Source organism: Sciurus vulgaris (assembly GCF_902686455.1).
Source record: "Sciurus vulgaris genome assembly, chromosome: 5".
Taxonomy (NCBI): Eukaryota; Metazoa; Chordata; class Mammalia; order Rodentia; family Sciuridae; genus Sciurus; species Sciurus vulgaris.
In genome coordinates, this window is record NC_136465.1 from 157645051 (window position 1) to 157662126 (window position 17076).

At 39.7% G+C, this 17076-nt stretch overlaps 1 long non-coding RNA gene across 18 annotated transcripts in view; it reads left to right on the forward strand.

Annotated features, from left to right (window-relative positions):
- LOC306662777 overlaps positions 1–17076 on the forward strand; it is a 69314-nt gene that overhangs the window by 17898 nt on the left and 34340 nt on the right. For 17 of the 18 annotated variants that reach the window (XR_013764227.1, XR_013764229.1, XR_013764230.1 and 14 more), the window contains 2 exons: positions 15710–15854; positions 16656–16764. This is a non-coding gene — a long non-coding RNA (uncharacterized lncRNA). Of the gene's footprint in view, positions 1–15709; positions 15855–16577; positions 16765–17076 lie in introns of all 18 variants that reach the window. The other variant, XR_013764228.1, reaches the window with a different exon arrangement.

Below are 17076 nucleotides of genomic sequence, written 5' to 3' on the forward strand. Positions count from 1 at the left end.
CCGAGGAGACAGGATGCATCTTTTTGGTCCACCTCTTGTGGGCTTATTCAGAACAATTTATCTTTAGCATAAGCTGCTCTTGCCATCAAGGTCTTCATCCCAATAATGTAGCCAACATATTCTGGCTAATGATGCTTCGAATGGCAAATCAACTTCCTAGCCTTCATCTCAAAATATTTAAATATAAAATCCAGGTTACAGCATGGTATCAAGGTCCACGAGCACAGAGCAATTTTTTTATGCTCTGATGAATTTGTTTCTTGTCAGTGGTCACTGAGTGTCTGGTTCCCAGGTGCATGTTCATTTATCTGGGCCACGTTGTTTTGGCCACTTTGATGTTGGAGTTTAGGGTCCTGTGATTGGAAGGCCTTGGGTGTTTTTTGAAAGTCTGTTATCTTCACATTCTTGTACTCAAGGAAGAGAGGGGTATTAGGATTTAGGTGTGCTTGTGCGACGGTGTTGGAAGAGTTTCCCAGCTTTTCTTGTTCACTTTGGGGCTCAAAGAGAGGCACAGGCTTTGGGATTAAAACAAATTAGATTTTAATTCCAGACCTACTACAACCTTAGGCCAGGTGCTTAGCATCTTTGAAATTCAGTTTCTTCTGTTAATTAAGGATTATAATATGCACATTAGTGACATTTCTTGACCATTTCCCACAGGTCAGGCTTCATACTCACATGAGCAAGTATTGTTATTGTCCACCATTTACAAATTACTTCATGGACATTTGGAGATGAGGAAAAAATTCACCCCAAAGTAGTTGTTTAAGTACTTGTTAAGTAGTGGATTCTTCTTCTTTGTTGGTTCTTTTATTTCACTGGTTCTTTTATTTCATTTTTAGAAAAGGACTTATGGGATCAAAAGATATGTGCATAATAAATTTAGTTTCCAAAATGTAATTTAGCTTAAGCCTTTGAGTATGGGATTAGAGTAATGCTGTGGTGTTAAATCTATAGTATAAAACTGATTTATATTTCCCGTGTTGTTGCATTATATACTGATATCACGGAGAGTGTTGTGTAAGTGGCCGTGGAGGGCTATGTGTTATGAGAGCTGCTTTTTGCTTTTCTTTTTCAGTAAAGATTCTGGGTAAATGTCTTTTGCTTGGAATTGAATGCTAGTCTACAAGGCAATTTTTATACCTTAGATGAGGAGTGGATGCCATTTGCAGAAGAGCTTGACATTGTCAGAGAGTAGTTTGGTAGGCTTCAAGAATTTTCATTTGTGATTTGTATGACTCTTGATAGAGGGGGAAAAAAAAAAAAAAACCATGAGAATGACTTACCTGGAATTTAAAACTTTGATTCTATTGTGGCTTTGTCTGTTGTCCATTCCTAGGACTTTGCTAACTTCAACGTCTTCTCCTACTTCATCTGCAAACTCTTGAAGTCTGTGGGATGCCCAAGTGTGTATAGAAATGCGGAAATAGTACAGTCCCTTTGGTTAAGAATAACATGTCAGATTTCTTTTCTTGCTTTTGTGTGCTCTCTGGAGCTCACCCATGCATGATGTTCCAGTTGACTTCAAAGGCAAATCTATGGTTGGATTAGCTCCACAGGACAGAGAGCAAGGTAAGAAATAGGCTTAGAGCTTTCAAAGCCCACTGGGGAGCTGAGAGAGCCAAGCTTTGGGGTTACCAAGATGATTTGTCCATTTATATCCTCATGGAAGAGCAGGTAAATATGCATACTTTCTATTTTATTGTCAACATTAGATTTTCTACATTTTAAAAATTATGACTGAATTATAACAATAATGCCTGCATTTAAGCTTGAAACCTAATAAAGAACATATAGACAAAATAAATTTGGAGTAGAAAACACTACTAATATAACGGAGGCTTGAAATATTTAACTCATGGGGTAATTTTAAGTATTAAAAATGGGATAGAGTAGAGCAGTGTGCTTGGGAAATTGTAGCTGAGGATGTTTGCTTTCTAGATATTTCCAGCAAAGGTAGACTTCTTACAGAAGTCTAGAGATGGGCATTGCTGAGGACCAAGGGAGAAGATTGGGTGAAGGTTTAGAAATGAAAGAGAGATGGTTATATGATGTAAGTATGAATTGACTTGCCTGAGAAGAACTTGGCAGACTGGAGAGGGGTAAGACATGAAGCAGACACGGTGGAGGAAGGTGCTCAGGTGCACTGTAAAGTTAAGAACCCTAGCAATATAAAATATGGTGTGGAAATTAAAGGAAGAAGTGGAGGTGAAGAGGTCCATGGATATAACCTGAGCAATTCTGCTGAATGTTGATTATAGACTTATTTATGAAGGTTGGAAAACTTAGGAAGGAGATGAAGAGTTAACTTTCAGAAATCAGAGGACCAGTTGAAAGAAGCCACAAGAATCCAAGTGGGAGGTCAACAAGTCCTGGCCAAGACTGTAGATATGAAATAAAAGGGCTACATTTAGTAGTTATGAAGGAAATAGCCATACAATCCAAAACCAAACACAACAAAATCCAACACCATAGAAGGAGGATCTAGAAAACAGTAGATAGAAAGGAATTAAAAATTGAAGGTTTTGCTTCTCTGTTGGAAACGTCACATGTAGAAGAATACTAAGTGAGAATATACAGAATCCCAGCAATTTCTAGAAGGGGCACCAAACATACTTACTGGATTGGTTTTTTTTTTTTTTTTCCTTCTGTCTCTGGAATGAAGAAGAAAGGGAATTTTTTTTTTTTCCACTTAATTTATTCCATTTAATCTACAGGATCACAAGTGTGTGTTACTTAAAGTTACATAAAGCTAAAAGCACAATGCCCTAGTCCCCTCCAGAGTTCTTAGCAGTCCCTTTCCCCAGCATTGTCCAGCAACACCAGAGACAGAAGCTGCTGCCTGTGTGGTAACTAAACTCATGGACGTTGCGTTACTGAAGTTCAGATGGAATCTTAACTGTGGTTATGTTCTTTTGTGAATAAACTAGAACAGAAATGAATCATTTGTCTCCAGAAATTGTCATTCTGACGCTGCTTTTGGAGATGCTGGCATGTGTACTAAGGCTCGAACAATCCTGCTTTGATTTGTCATGAAACCCTTGGTATTGGATTCTGAAAGAAAAGTACTGTGTGATTCAAATGAGTTTTTCATTTGAAAAAGAAGAGGCTATGGGTAGAGCTAACTTTTCTAATTATCATCAGTAGGTATTTCTCACCTAAGATGTATGCCGTAGTTTTATGACCTTGGAACTGCTCTGTATTTGTTTCAGTATCCACACAACTTATTTCAATTGAATTTCCTAAATCTCAGAATGTGTAGCTGGGTTTTTTATCATAGTTTTCTCTCACCCGGAGACTCTGGAAGAGGAAACAATCAGGTAGAAACACCTCCTTTCATAACTGTAATGAAGAGTGAAGTTAGAGAAGAAGTTGAAGTTATTTCAAGAGTACACAGCGAGGTGTTGACGGAGTCAGAAAAAACTAAAAAAAAGAGATGAACTCTTTCAACTATACTGTGTCATCCTTTCCTAGGGTAGGAGGTTCTAAACCATAGAAAAATAATGGGGACCCTGGTGACGATGGTGTATGCCTAAAATCCCAGCTACTCAGGAGACTAAAGCAGGAGGATCCCAAGTTCAAAGTCAGTCTGGGCAACTTAGTGAAACTCTGTCTCAAAATAAAATCATGAGGACTGGGGATGTGGCTCAGTGCTAGAACACTTTCCTATAATGTGTGAGGCCTGGGCTTCAATCCCCAGCACTACACACACACACAAACACACACACACACACACATACACACACACACACAAAATACCGATATCTATAATGACCATTTCATTTGCCAATAAATCAGATCTCATGTTGAATGTCTCATGCTATGCTTGCACATCTATTGCAAAAGCATTATTATAAAGTGTAAGCATTCTGATAATGATGGGTAGTGCTTAATTGGGATTGAAGGAAGAGATTTTCTAAAAGATAGTAATTGTTTAAGAAATAACACCTTTTCTTGATTTCCTGAGCAGACTTAATAAGAAAACAGTGACTCCCACTCCATCTTATTCCATGTTTTACTTGCTAAAGAGGCTGCATCCTCAGACCAGGGAAAAATTCCCAGGAAGTTTCTCAAATGTGAGTGGTAGGGAACAGAGAGGACAGAGGAAAGGGAACTTGACCAGTGCAGGAGCTGTGGTCATTGTTTCAAGTGTAGGCCCACGTTTCTCCTGTCCAGAATGTCCTTTCCCCTGACCTGGTCCTCTTCATCTTCATTCTGGTGTCTCGCCTTATTAAACCTCTTGACCACTTGGCGTACATGTACATTGGGTGTTTCTGTCTCTGCTTGTTCTTCTTACCTTCACATTTTCCTTCAGTGTTCCCATCCACTGTCATGATTACAACTACTCAGACATTTTATCTGTAACTCAGGCCCCTTTCCTGAAATTCAGACTCAAATATCCAACTGCTTGCCCTGTCCTTCAGGCGTCCTCCAGCCAAACCCCTGCCAACCAACCTCTTCACCGTTCCCCGGCTTCCCATTCTTTGCTCTCTGGGTCGGTTCATACCACCATCATCTCCTCATTCATCAAAACTAGAAACCCAAGAGTCTTCGTGGCTCCTCTTTTTCCATTTTTGGTATTTTCCACATCAAGCTCATTACCTGGAACTGCTAATTTTCCATCTTAAATATTTATTGAATTACCCATAATTCCCATCATCGCTGCCACTGTTGTAGTTCAGGTATCGCCACCTGTGATGGTTCCCTCCTGCTTAGACAGGTGTACCGTTTAAGTGGCTTTTCTCCCACTACCCTGTCAGCCTCAGATCTACCTGATACACAACCCAGAGTCGACCTGCTGCTTGCAAAGCTTAAAATCCTCAACTGTTTCCCCACCTTGCAGATAAAAGTACAAGACCGTCCCAATCTGCTTTCTCCCCCAATTCTACTATTTCCTGCCTCTCTCTGGTTCTGTCTCTGCTTCCTGTCTTAAATTTTGTTCTCTACCAGCATACAACAGCGTGGAATTCTGCATACGGACTATATCATTTCCTTGGTGTTTCCTGTGTACCATGCCTCCAAGTTCCTTCTCACTCTTCTTTCCGCCGCCCCTTAGTCAACACAGGTGCGTCTTGTCCTCACCGACATCCCACCTCTCTTAGCCTATCAATACTCTGCATAACCCAGTCAGTGCTTTAACTGTGCGATTTTCCACTTTATATTTATATGAGCTTATTTACCTATGTCTACATTTACCTTTAATTTCACCTTTCACTTCTTCTGAAGAAGAGTAACTGAGTCACAGATTACGAATATCTTTTTTTACTTTCTCTCCCCACATCCAGACTTTGCCTATATTTTACCCCAAAATGAAGTTGACATTTCAAAAGACCCAGTTATGGACTTGCATGGAGCATCACAGCATTTCTTAATTTCTCAATTTCCTGATCAGTCCTCTTACTATTTTCTGACTTTGCTTCTTGGTAATTTAAAAAAAAAAAAAATTCAAGGGTATATTTTATGTCATTTTTATTCAGTCACATATGTAAGACATGGATTTCCCAGGGTGGCCAGTTACCATGCCAGAAAAAGGTTTTAAAAAGCTGTATTTATCCACATTTCAGATATTTTTTTTTTTCATATCAAGAAGTAGCACACTGGTTTTGCTGTCCCTAAAATACTACACATGCTATTTTCTCAGGAAGAAAAGTGAGGTTTATTTTTTGTTAATGAAATGACAAACAAGCCCAGCCAACTTGCCAGGCAGAATTAAATCCGAGCATCTTTGGCAGTAGGCTGCGTTGTTCCATCCATGCAAATGTTTTGCAAAAATTGAGCTTGAGCAACTTTTAATTTTTTGGCTAGAATCTTTTCAGGGTAAAGTGGAGACATTCAGGAGTTGGGGAAGTACTTAAAAATTATAAACATTTCCAAAGACTGTTGAAATAAAGCTCATTATGATTCTAATCATTCAACTCAGGCCTTTCTTTGCACCCCCAAAACAAGACCAGTCGTTGACCAACATGGATGTAAATGCAGTGGTAGAATTCAGATTTAAAACCATGGCTGGCAAAGCTACTCTAATTTGTATTCCCTCTACCCATGTTTTACAATACTATTTATTCACTGTCTCTGTTTGTTCCTCCTAGTATCAGAGAGAGAATAAACACACATGCCTTAAGGAATCAGTCTTGAAATAAAGATTCTTAAAAAGGACACACCAAAATGGAAAAAGACCCATAGGTACTTTCCATTTCGTAAGTACACTGTTCAGTTTTTATTAAGGTATTGGAGATTGGCACACTTTTTCTGGACTGTGCCAGTTAGTGATATTTTAGCTTGTGAGAGGAATGTGTTCTCTTTGGTGAATAGTCACCTCTATTGCTGTAGCTCAGAAGCCTCCAGAGACAAAACACAATAAGTGAGTGTTGCCAGGCACGGTGGCACATTCCTGCAGTCCCAGCAGCTCAGGAGGCTGAGGCAGGAGGATCGCAAGTTCAAAGCCAGCCTTAGTGCTTAGTGAGACCCTAAGAAACTAAGCAAGACCTGTCTTAAAACAAAATATGAAAAGGGCTGGGGATGTGGCTCAGTGGTTAAGTACCCCTGGGTTCAATCCCTGGTACCAAAAAAAAAAAAAAAAAAAAAAAAAAGTGTGGTTGTGTCCCAGTAAAATTTATCTACACAGAAGTGAGCACGTGGGTTGGACTCCCTGATTGTAGTTCACTGGTTCACCTAAGGCTGTCTCTGAATTTGTGATCCTCCTGCCTCTGCCTCTCGAGCTTCTGGGATTGCAGGCATGTGCCACCATGCTTGACCACACTCACTTATTGTGTATGGTCTCTGGATTTTTATTTTAAAGTCATGAAAATAAAGACTAATGTGTACTTCCATCATGAGTAAAATTTCAGGTTATATCAAAGACAAGCACTTGAATAATTTAAGGATTAGAAAAGGTTGAGACATTTTAAGATTTTTTTCATATTTTTGAAGTCTGTATTGGATTGGTTTTTAATAAGTAGGATACCGTTTTTATCTCTAGTACTTTTTTTAATTTGTCCAATTAAAAGCAAGAAAGAAAATCCTGTTTTATCTGAACATGGGCCAAGGGCAGGATGGATTTACTAGTATTTTCTATTCCTTAGCTCTGAGGTTTACATAAGCATGGTGTCCTGGTGAAGCTTTGGAAGTTCTTGTGAAGAGTAACTGGCCATATGCCAGAAAAGGTGCTATTTCCACCAATTAAAAAATATTATTTTATGGAACTATGTGACCAACGTAGAGAGTAGCAAGCTTAATTACAAAAGACTTGCATTATATTTGATGTTCCCTGAGTACAGGTGCTGTGACTTACAGCTCTTTTATCTCTTTAAAAATTAATTATAACATAGTAGTGGCCATAATGAAATTTAAGGAGTAAAACGGAACTCACCCTCTGCCACCTGGCCCTCTCTCCCCAGTTCTGTTTCCCTTTCCTGGTGGAACAGATATTATTAGATCGATTTGGGGGTTTTTTACACTTTGCCTATGTGTCTACTTGTCTCTGTGTATGTTTAAAATGTAAATGGGACCATATTGTACTTAGGATTCTACAAGTTGTTTTCCCACTTAACCTGTGTGATATATACCCATTCCATGCTAGCAGATATAAACCTCCTTCCTCTATTAAGAATGCACTGCCCTTTAGATAATTGTTTTATATACCCCTCCACTCATAAGCACTATGGATTGCGCTGTCCTTATAACAATATTCTAAAGATGTTTATATTAGTTAATTAAGGAGATAAAAACAGTCCTCCCTCCCATGGCGGGGAAATTAGCATCACTTTTATTAATCTAGGTTTACTTTTAAATGGTTCCCAAATGATTGTTGATGGCATTGTAGAGTTTTACAGCACTCTTCTTACAGTGATTTTTTTTATAACTGTGTATTTGTTATTATACAATCATAAAGGCCCATATCCACCTCTGCATGCACATATACATATACAGATTTATTTACTTCCAGGAGATGATTTAGATGACCAGGCTCAGAAGTAGAGAGCTTTCTGACGTGCACCTGCCTTCTGTGACACACGGAGATAGTGTGCAGATATTGGGCTGCCAGAATATTCGCCATCGTACAATAATTGCTGCACACTTTGGGTCATAGCAACAAAGAATGTCTTTAGTCTCGAATTTGCAGACACCTTTATGCCTTACCATTCAGAGGCACCTATTTTTAAAATTTCAGAATTCACTTACAGCCTTAGGCTCTGCAAGATCTTCCCATCTCTTCCAACTGTGTCAAACTATCACAAAAACAGGAGAAAACAAGGATAGACTATCCTTGTCACTCATGCTGGCTGAGAGATAAGCTGAGAGAGGGAGAATTGGGTGATGGAGGAGTAAATGCATCATCACTTGAAAAAGCACTCCTCTTCCCAGCTGTATATGACTTTTTCATTATAGCTGAGTAAGATTATTAATAGTAATAATAATAACACCTTACACTTGTCTAGTGCCCTATAACTTACAGAATCTTCCTCGGCTCTTAATTCAGTTCATCTTTTTGACAGTCTCATCAATTAGTCAGCATAGAGCTTATTATTTTCCCTTCCCTGTAGCTACTTCCTGTGGCTCTTTTCAAACCCAGTACCACAGTTCAGAGATGTAGAAGAACTGTAGCCTTGAACACCACCCAAAAGGCATGATGTGGGGACATCGTGCTTTCTGATGTCTCAGGGTGTGCAAATTTGGGCTGTGGTCATCCTTCACTTGGAGAGAATACAAATTACTACAGCGAGCTCAGGTCATATAACTTAAAATTATTGAGGTCATGCTTTTTTTTTTTTTTTTTTTTTTTTTTTTTTTTTTTTTTTTTTTTGGAACTAGAGGTATGTGACAGTATTAAAAATGGATAGTGTGGATTAATTCCAAACATTTATTCTCGGTCATGTCATAGAGTCGTTTGGATTCCATCCATCTCTCTAGTAAATTAGCCCCTGATAATCATAATTATGACCCTTAGGTGTCATTAGGTGAAATGCCTCCTAATTATTCAGAGGTGCTAATTTATGTCTCTTCTGTATGTTGGTTCAAGTATTTTACTGCCCTGCCATTCCTTGAAAATTGGTCACCTGCATATGTGAGATATACATAAGATCCAATTTTATGCATGGTAATATTTCTTTAGAAGAAAGTCCTATTCCTAGTGTTCAATAAATATGGTTGTATTATATGTAGATTTTCCCCTGACTTTGCATCTGATGTCAGTGGTCTTGAGTTGCTGGCTCATTAACCATAGGTCCTGACTTAAGAAAAACAGTGTTAAGCCTCATGCAGAGGAGCCAGAGCCTTCGGTGTTAGAGACATTACCTGATTTATTACAACGTATTATTACCTGTGTTTTATCAAGTAAGCCCGAGGGAGCAGAGGTGGTTTGCTTGAAGTCACTCAGCCAAGTGGCAGAGAAGAAACACAATTTCATCTGCCCAAGTGAAGAACTTTGTCCATCAACCACGGTCATCCCAGAAACCAGTCTCTGGGGATTTGTGTTAGGAGGTTCTTCAGCCAGCCCTGTGCCTTGTCTCTTGTGGGCGTACTTAGCAGGTTTATTTCCCCCTGAAAGCTTGTCAGAGAAGGTGACATCAACCAACGAATCAGAGATTCAGAAAACCTGCTGTAATCCTGATATCAGTGCAAAGAGATAACGGCCCCCCTGCTACCTGGCATTGCATCTATGTGGGAAGGCACGGAGGATGCATCGTGTTGTAGAGACAACTGTATCTACCCTGCAATGCGATGGCAGAGCAGGACCCTTCATGATAGCTTTTTACCATATATGAGAATAGTAAGCCTTGAAAGGAAATGTGGATATAGCCATTCTCCATTTACTTGGGTACAAAATAGATTTTCTACCTTTGTCTGATGAAAGAACAAGAGACAACTCTTAACACTCGGCTTTATAGTCACCTCCTGCGTATTTTTCTCCCCTATTCTAATCAGAAACCTGTTTTCTCTAAACAAACTGTCCTGATATTAACAAGTGACACAGAAAAGTCACTGCCTTAAACAGGCTTGTATGAAAAGTGGCACGAGATGTGAGGGACATCTCCGAGGAAGGCCGGCCTTTACCATTGATAATTATAATTACACCGTTGGTGTAAGGCACCAACAGTGCGTGGGAGGCAGGGCTGAGCCAGAGAAATCTAGAACATCAGGGCAGGCTTCACTTTTTCTTGAGATATTGCTGATGCAGAATGCAAATTTTCAGCTAAAAGAAAGCTGCTAACAAAGCAATCCTGAGCTCCTCCGTTCTGGAATATTAAAGAGAAATGTCTCCTGTATTTATTAAGCCACTTGTAATTATTTCTGACATGTCGAGTGCACTGGGGATAGAGAGAATAGGAGAAGATTGGGGAAAAGAATTTTTAATGCGATGTCAGTCTTCAAAGAATTGAACGAATGGCCCCAGCAATGATCCTTCTTGAAGTCTGACACCACCACTTCATGAACCAAAAGAGAAAATATTGAAAGGAATTCTGTCAACATGCGAGGATGAGTGTAATTTTGAACAATCAAACATAATGGCAAGTTCAAGCTTGGTGTCACGCTTGGAATTCTGTGGAATTCTAAAACTTGGGAACAAAAGGGACATGTGAGGAATATGGAGCAGTGGCTTAGGAGGTGGGGAGGTGGCAAGCTGGAGACTCTGGGTCAGTCTCCTCTGACCTTACTGGTGTGCACATGGTTTCATTAGGTTAAAAAAAAAAATCCCAGGGGTGAAACCGTCAAGGTTTCCTAAGAGAGGAATTTCCAGTTTCACCCCAGAAAAAAGGTAAGTTTGGCATTTGGAACATCTAAGAGCTTCTGAAGTGTTGTCTCATTAAAATTTATGATCAGAATTAATTCACATTCATTTCATTAAGAATCAAATCACCTGGGTTGAATTTGTGTGTAGAATCATAAAAAGAGGATAATGAGAAATGATAGCAGGTCCATGGAGTGGCCAGTGAGGGCCACTGGGTAGACTTGATCCTTTTCTTGTCAAAAAAAAAAAAAAAGAAGAATTTCCATTTGGTGTTGGAAGATTTATTTTCTTGTATATGATACGAAGTAAGTAGACTTCTTTTAAAAATAACTTGGGTTGAAGGATTTAAATGGCCTTCAATGAAACCTTCATATGTGGAAATGAGAAAGAAGATGAAACTGCCCCAGGAAAGTAAGAAACTGAAGAACGCATTTTGATGATCTAAGGATGCTGGGCAGGCGAAGAGGACCGGGGTGGGGGCAAAGAAACCACAGTGACAGCAGCTACTATTGTTGGTTGAAGGTAATGATGAAGGCCATGAGTCTGGGATGGTGCTCAGGTGACTTAGAGATGGAAAACCGAGCACCAAGTAACTTCCCACGCAGCTCCTGAAATGGTCCACTTCCGTTGCCACAGACAGCTCAGCAGGCTGAGGGAGAAAGCAGATGGCGTGGTTCAACCCCTCATGGTCCTCCTTCCCCATGTCCTCTTGGTTGCCCAATGCCCCAGCATCTCCTCTGGCGGCCTGTATTGTCTGTGTAGATAATTTGCAGTTGAGGATGCTGACATCTCTTGAAGTTGTTTGTCTCTCTCCTGGCCTTTCCATTTCCCTTCCCGTAATTGAATTGCTATCAGGGAATATAATTTCTTTCTAACACATCGGCCACCTTCTACCGTCCTCGGCTTTGAGCCCTAGCACTGCTGTGTGTGACCTTTGGCAGATGGCTCTCTCTGAAGTGCACCGTTCTCATCTAGACACTAGAAGCTGAGTATTGTTGAGATCTTCATTCAGAATGAGAGTCTTCTGGTCTATGAGGTCATGGGTCCCTTCTGTCTAAGGAGAGGCCTGAATGTTGATGGGGAGGAATTTGTGTTGCAGGATTAAAATTGAGACTTCATGTGCCTTGTCTCCCCAATCCTTTTCCTGTCTGCTTTCTGTATTCCAACAGAGACTGCACATCAACCTGTTAGTTCTTCACCAAGGTGCTATTTTGTACATCAAGACTTCTTTTCCCTCAATTTGTCCAAAAAAAAAAAAAAAAAAGAGTCTAGTTTTGAAGTTTCCAGGAAATGAAACAGGGTCCTTCCACTGCTAGCCCCTGGTTCTCGAGTCCCGTGATACCCAGTCCACAAAAAGGCACTTCAATGCATCCTGGGAGATTGACCTGGAATAGCTTCTCTGTGGTCGTCCTTCTGGGTACCTGGCCTTTTCATGCTCTGTTGATGACTTCCATTTTATTTTGTTTTGTTTTGTTTTTAGTTTTTCAGTGCTGGGAATGAAACCAAGGGCCTTGTGCTTGCTGAGCAAGTGCTCTGCCACTGAGCCACAGTCCCAGCCCTGATGATGTCCATTGTAGAACTGAAGGGAAAAAATTTATTTTTCAGTCCGTCCTATTTCCTTTGTATGGCACTTACCAAAGAGCTACATGCAAGTGGGCAGCCAGCCATCTTCTCTTCCTTGAGGTACTACCCCTTTGGGATGGAAATTTCTATTTTGGGTTCCCAAGCAGCTAAGTCACCCATGCTAGCCTCAAAGAGTTGAGACTTCAGCATAAACCTAAGTAAGCGCTTAGAATCGTGAGAGGGGAAGAGGGCAAAGGAAGAAACAGATAAGCAAAATGTTCGAACAGTTTTCCTCATATCCAATTGCACAGTGGTTAAAATCGCTTCACTGCTATCCGGGTCAATTGGATTTGCATAATTGAGAAACCTGGATTATGGTATAAAAAACAATTAAGCCAGCAATCTTTTTATGCCACTTAAAATCTTACCCTATGGAAAAATGCTTGATAGATGGGAATTTGACAACATCATAACTTCAGGTGACTCTCTGGATGGGTCTGTCAGATTCTGTAATTTGCTTATGTTCTTACAAAATACAGAGGAAGAAAATTATGTGTAAAGGTGTGTGAGAGTAAAAATTTAAAGCCAAGTTGTTCCTGTACTGGAAGGATTTCCTGTAGCTACAACTGATTTTTTTTTCTAAAACCTGTATTAAATATTTTTGTACCACAATGAGAATTTTAATTGGTAGTGCTTAGTTACAGCTGGAGGCGAGTCTACATAAACTAAATGTGATAATAATAGTAGCATATATTTATCAAGGGCTTGCTGTGTGGCATGCACTGAGTTAAGCTTTTTGTGTGGATTGATTTATTTAATCCTCACAACCCTAATTAGTAGAACTATTTTATTTTCATTTTATAGACAAGGACACTAAGTCATAGGGAAATAAAATAACAATTTAATTTTCAAAAGATAACCTCAGGGTTTGGCCTCAGGAAGCTGTAGGACTACATTTGGGTACGGGCTGTTCTCAGAGTTCTTATTCCATCATGTTTATTCCTATAGCTCCTCTCTTATTTGATATTCTTCACATGCATGAACATCTTAAAATTTAAATTTTAAAGGTATGAATGATACCCTGAAATGACGCTCATGAATACATTTTCTTTTCCAAATGTATCTAACTTAATCTGAAGAAGCAGACACTTGTTCAATATAGATGACAATGCCAGGGAGTGAGAAATATGGAAATGAGCCTGGCGGGCAGAACAGTTCAACAGAGAGCAAAGTTCCATTCCAGGCATATTGATTTCCCTCAGACAGGAAAGTAAAAGCCAGCATAGAGAAACCACCACCTCATTTAAATCTTTCTGCATGGTGTTCTATTGGTTTGGTTTTATCAGATGGCACATTGCCCTACAACACAAGGACAGAGGTACTGGAGAGTCTAGCAGTCAAATCCCAGCTCTCTGTCTTAGTAGCTGCGTGATCCAGGGCAAATTACTTGCTCTCTCTGGGATTCTCTTTCCTCGGCTGCAAAATGAAGGTAAGAGTACCTCTCTTACAGGGTCGTTGCAGGATTGGATGAATCCATGTATACAAGGATTTGGAACAGTGCCTGCCATATAGTTGAGTACCACAGCTAAAGGTAGATAGTTGGCAGTCTCCTCCACACCCTTATCATTGGGAGGTGCTTGAAACCAGTGACAACCCATTTGGTTTCCATATGGGAAAAGACAATGTAAGATTCCACTCGTCTTAGATGAACTTTGGCAAATAAAGCAATTCTTAGATCACCCAGAATTCTTTTGCTTTATAATTTGAGTGATAATTTAAAACTAATCAACCCATGTGTTGTCATGGACAGTCTGAAGTTGAAATTTTGCACCCAGCAGAAAGGGATTTAACATATAAATTGCATGATTATCAAACTGAAACAGAGAGACTGGACACTTATCTTGAAAATCTGAAGCTGTGGATGTCAGAAGATGAGAGACAGTTCTGTCTGTACAGCCCAAGTGATTAGGTAGCCTGGGGTGTGGAGTATGATCTTGCTGATTTATCTTTGGGTGATATTGGTACTAGTGGGTGTATCTTGTAGATTGTAGTTCTGATAGATTCCCACACATTTCAATCCCCACTCCTGCTCTTTTCAAAGAATCTGACTGGATTCTGTTGAAGCCCTTCAAGGGTGTTGAAGGTGTTGAGGGGGGCTTTATTCCTTCAAGACAGTTTGGTCTAACTTTGCCAGCTCACCAATGGGGAAGGCTGGCAAAATTCCAAAGGTGATTAATGTTGTATCTGTTATTTCACAGGGTGGAGTCTGTTTGGGTGGATGGAAGGGAAGCCTATAATTTCATAGCTATTAGTAGAACATTTCTGCAAAGCTCTTTTTATTGTAAAAATTGGTTGAAAGAGCCTCAACATTCAGGATGATTTGAGGGCACTATACTGTCGCCAGAGTAGAACCTGCCCCTTTGGCACTAACCTGGGACGGTGCACATCGGAAGGGTGTAAATATTTCCTCCAAAGTGTTGACTACCTTTTGCCTCCCCTGCTTTTTGAGGTTGAAACTATCTTTTCTAATATCTGAACTCTGAAGATTTTTCTCCATGAATATGAGTAGAGTTGTAAACCTAAGCTAGAAAGAACTAGACTAGTTAGGAAAAATGTATTGCATTTTAAAATTGTGCCACCACTCTGTTGTTTAGGGGTGGCAGGTTAAACCGAAGGTTGAGTAATCAATTTCTTCAATACCCATGTCTGTCGTCCCTGCGAAATGTACCTGTTTTTTCTTGGAGTTGCATCCTAAGTGACTGTCCTGTAAACACGTCAGAACCTCTATCACATCGCACTTCTCTGTCGTCGTGGGTCATTTTCGTTAAATGCTTAGTAATGTCCTTGCACTTGTGTAATTAGGTGAAGCAGCTCCACCTGAGCGTCCATGGGTCAGCTATGTGGACTCTAGCTGCCAAAGGCGCTTCTCCTTCTGAACAGAGCGCTTTGCTCAGCCAGTGTAGACATGGCCTGATAAACAATGGAACTTCTCCCTTGAGAACTGGAGTTCGGATTGATCTGATTCTTTAACTCAGAAACGTGCACAGGTTTGATGAGTGGTTAAAACGGTTGCATTCTAGTAAAATAGGAGCCTAAATTGACAGTAATGTGAAGAGTAGCATAATTCATAATGAACTTGAAAGGCGGTAGCACTCGCTGTTGGGAAAGCTAATCAAGAGACTATCAAATCAAAGTTTCCACGTGAGCTTAAGTATCTGTGGCAGGGAGGCTGTTCTGGCAGGTTTAGAGCTGTCAGGTCTTAACACCAAACCTGTCAGAGAGCAACGTGTCACTTAACCAAGATGTCACATATATTGTGAGAAACAACTGCTTTGTGTTTTCCTCCCTAGGATTTTTTACTATGAAAAGTGAACGTAAAAGGAATTTTTCCTTTAACACTGCATTTTTATTTTGCAGATTCTCAGACTGATGGAGTAAGTGACGAAGTGGGTTACCAACTGTACCTACTCCACTCAGCGCAGAATGACTGCAGGGAATATATTCAGACATGCCCAGAGAAGTCCGCCCAGGGTGAAACAAATACCTTTGAGGTTTAAATAAGGTGTGTGGAGGATGCTGGAAACTTGACTCTGTGGTGGTTTTTCTTTATTTTTTATTTTTGCATTTATGTTTGTCAAGGAAGGTGGGAAAATGGGTGACTTCTGCCTGTTCTTCCAGGACTTTTAATGCAATTCAACACCCCCTCCCCCCGCAGACTCAGGAGATTGAGGCAGGAGGATAGCAAATTTGAGGCCAGCCTGGGTAACTTAGCCAGAACCTGTCTCTAAATTAAAAAATAAATAAATAAATAAATAAATAAAGGAGGGGGAATGGTTGGACATGTAGCTTAGCGGTAGAGAGTGCCCTGTGTTCAATCCCCAGCACCCACTCCCCCCACCAAAAAAAACTCACACTCCCAAGTCTAACCCACCCTCTCTCCTAGGATTGGATATACTCTAATCAAGTCCCTCCAAGTATCTGTATCTTACCAAGTTTTAATTTTAAAATCATGATCGTGGTTTTCATATTGGAAAAGGATTTCGATTTTGGAGATGCTTTAAGGTTGGGATTTGAACTTTGATAGGCTTTACCATTTGTTGATTTCCTTAGAAAACAATAAATACTAGTTGTAATGTATAAGTTAGCGCAAGAGACCTAAGGAAATTGCATTCAAATCATGTTTTAAAAATAGATTTTCACATTATCTTTAAACAGTGGTTAAGTGGCTCAGAAAAATCAAGCAACGTTAACATCTTCAGAAATTACAAACCACATTTCCTTACAGGATGAAGTTGTGCTTAGTAGCCTATGCTTAATTCGTTCATTGAGAAACTACACAATTTTTGTTGCTATATTTTGTTAGAAAGGAAGGAGAGACTGTTTCTACAGGTGTCATAGAAAAATCAATACTGAGCCACGGATTATTGGATCCCATAGAACCATGGAGACTTGGCAGTGAAATTCTTCCAAAGGTGAGTAGGGGCATTGATTTTCCTTCTCATGCCTGAAGAAATATGACACAAGGATCAGGGGCTAAATTTAGTTTGGAAACAAGTGTGATTGGAAACTATATCTTCAAAAACTAGAAATAATATTTCTAAATAAATGAGAGATTGTAATTCAGATTTGAGCATATAAAATTATTTATTTTTCTTAGATTTCCATCTTTGTGTTTAAATTTTCTTGGATACTTTTGGGGGAAAAAGGATTCCTTAGGACTGATACTTTATCCATAATTGAGATTCAATCACTTCCTTGTAACATACCTATGCTATACAATATAA